This window comes from Fukomys damarensis, unplaced genomic scaffold (assembly GCF_012274545.1).
Source record: "Fukomys damarensis isolate Sample0158 unplaced genomic scaffold, DMR_v1.0_HiC HiC_scaffold_36, whole genome shotgun sequence".
In the NCBI taxonomy this organism is placed as follows: domain Eukaryota; kingdom Metazoa; phylum Chordata; class Mammalia; order Rodentia; family Bathyergidae; genus Fukomys; species Fukomys damarensis.
In genome coordinates, this window is record NW_022900948.1 from 44,058,346 (window position 1) to 44,061,358 (window position 3,013).

Consider the following 3,013-nt stretch of genomic DNA (forward strand, 5'->3'; position numbering starts at 1 on the left):
TTCCCCGCACCCCAGCTCCTCTCCGCGGCGCGGCGGGTCGGGAATCCCGCTCCTGTCCCTGCGGTGTCTGCTGTCCGCCCCTCTCAACGTTTCCTTTCTCTTGCATGGATTCAGTCAGACGATTTGCCCACATCCTCCTGGAGACTCCAGGCACAGGAGCTTTAGGGACATGGAGATGAATTATTGAAAAGACAACGCTGTCAGAGCGCTCAGGAGCGCCGGATCCGGGAGAAGCGCTCTCCAGGCGTTTTCTCATTCAATTCTCACAAATCCGAGAGGCGCCTTCTATTACAAGATGACTCAGAAAGCCAGTGCCTAGGTAGTCCCGTGATGAAGTGAGGATTCAGATGGGAGGTTCTGCGATCCGACAGCTAGAACCACGTCCCCATCTTCCACTCCACAGTTTGCAGAAGTGTCTTCATTGTTACAGCCCGCCTAACATGAGACATTCTTGTCCCTTCCTGTGTTTTCCCCTGCTCTTTTGGTCTTGTTCATCGCTGTTCCCTAAACACCCAGAAAAGCATGTAAATATTTATTCCCTATTTTATCCACTGTCACTTTCCTCACCTGGAAGTGAGATTTTCTTCTTTTCTCTTTTTTCTTCCTTCTGCTGGGCTTATTTACTGGGGATTGAACCCAAGGAGCTTTGCACTGAGTTACATCCGCAGATTTTTTTTTGATGTTGTTTTTTCCTCAACCTCCCATACTGGAATTAGGGGCCTGTCTGGCTTGAACTTTACTGTAGTGCTGGAAGGCACGTTCTAAGCAGCATCTTTCTTGGGAATGCTGAGATATGCATTCTTAAGAAAATTTCTTATTCCATTCCTGATGTGCTCTGACTTGTAGTTGACTTCAAATGACTATCATTTTGTGCTCCTGTTTCTCCAAATGTGGGTCCCTTTTAGAGTACTGGTGGCTGTGAAGCATGTTCTTGGGCCGTATTAATGGAATAATCAAAGTGGAATTACTCAGTTTTGGGAAGGTCACTCAGTGCCTGGAAGATAGTTGGAATACAGTACAGTATTGGCATTTTGGGGTCTCTTCTGTTCTTTTTTTTTTTTTTTTTTTTTTTTTAAGACAGGGTCTCACTACATAGTTGAGACTGACCTGGAACTCACTATGTAGCCCAGGCTAGTCTTGAACTCACAGTGATCCTCCTGCCTCAGCCTCCAGAGTGCTGTGATTACAGGCGTGTGCCACCATGCTCTGCTTTTCTGTTCTTTATTGAGTGTGTTTGTAGCCTGGTCTGTGTGTGCTAATAAATGGGACTGCAGTTTGACAAGCTTTTGCTATTGAGCTTGAATCTCAGTTTACTCCAGAGAGGTGTATTGTGGTAAAAGGAAAAGAAGGTGACCAGGGTTCTTCACCTCATCTTCATTTTTTCTCAAGGGTGCACTAGGTCTAGGATATTTCTCTGCAGTTAAAGGGCAAAGAACTGCATGGCCCAAACTCCATGTGGAGAAAGTTTTAGGGGATATAGCAGAGCCCTGGGAACAAGCATCCTTCAAACCCTCTCTTACTCGGTCCCAACTCTACACGGACTGTACTTGTCTCCGGAAACCAAGGATTATGTTTGATAACATCTTGCATCATATGAGAAATCAACTGGGAACTAACTTGAGTACCAGACTGGTGTAATAAAATTAATTAATTAATTAATTTATTTATTTATTGAGACAGGGTCTCACTATGTAGTTGAGACCGACCTGGAACTTATTATTGTAGCCCAGGCTGGTCTTGAACTCACAGCGATCTTCCTGCCTCAGCCTCCTGAGTGCTGGATTACAGCTGGGCACCACCACTCCCAGCTGGTGTAGCAGAATTTCTAACAAAGGGATATAATGTACTTCAGCCCATGGATTCTGCCCCATCATCCTGGCTGACTTTACTACGTGTACTCTTGTTCCTTTTTCTTTTTGTCATTCTCTTTTGCTGGCCAGCATCTCTTTGCTGTGGAAGTCCCCATCCCTGTGGCTGACCCCTCCTCCTTCCTTATCAAGGCTCTGTTCTCGCGCCACCTGTAGGAAGCTGCCCACCAGCCTGAACCAAGAGGTCATGAGAATGAAAAGTGAAGAGGCACAGAATCAAGTTACAGTATGGAGGGCCAGCGGCTCTTGTCTCCCTTCGACACATTGTCCAGAGCGACTGGTGCGCCCAGGCTTTATTCATTCAGACACGGGTACAAGCGGTTAGTTACACAGGATTCATCTCGCTTCTACCCTGCATGGTACTTGACCAGATAAACAACAGAATCTCAGCTATTTTTATTTTTCCCTGAATCGTGTTAGCATGCTTGTAATGCCATCTTTCTTCTTAGTACTCACTGAGGAGGCCAGTTAGGCCTCAGTCTTGCTATCTGGTCTCCCACAGTGTACCTCTGTGGCTGCTTTTATTTATCTTCACACGGAATATAGCTGTTTCTCAACAGTATTATCTCAGTAGAGTAGTGTGGCTGTCTCAGCTTTCTCTAAAAGGTTTCACTTCTAAATGATTATTCCTAACCTCCCAGTAGCTTTCACCCAAAGTTTTCCAACCAGGTAGATCTCTAAGCTGTGATGATGTTAGTGTCCATTACTCCAGCTCTTTTAAAAATGCAGTCCAGGTTCTATGCTAGAAGTCTGGACTGGATATTGAGGGTTTCTTTTTCTTTTTTTCCTTTTGGAACTGGGGATCAAACTCAGGACCTTGCATTTACGAGGCCGACACTATGCCGCTGACCCAAACTTTTTTTTTTCTTTAAAACTCTGAAGCAAGTTACTTAATTTCTGTGCCTTAGTTTCTCCCCCAAATACTTAGCCCATATTTATTTTTATGCAAATAAATGAGAAATGCTGTGGTACATAATTAATTTCTTTAAGATATATCTATAAAGAAATGAAAATAAAGTTTTTTTAAATAGGGAAGGGAGGAGGGGGTGAAGGGAGGGCAGGGGTATGGGGAAAAATGAGAACCAAGACCTGTCAGGTAAAGGTACAAGATCTCAATAATGAATGTAACTGTACTGTATACCCCT

General features: G+C 44.4%; 1 protein-coding gene across 1 annotated transcript in view; it reads left to right on the forward strand.

The window, feature by feature from the left end:
- Nup188 (nucleoporin 188) overlaps positions 1-3,013 on the forward strand; it is a 46,809-nt gene that overhangs the window by 450 nt on the left and 43,346 nt on the right. The gene's annotated exons all lie outside the window — the stretch shown is intronic.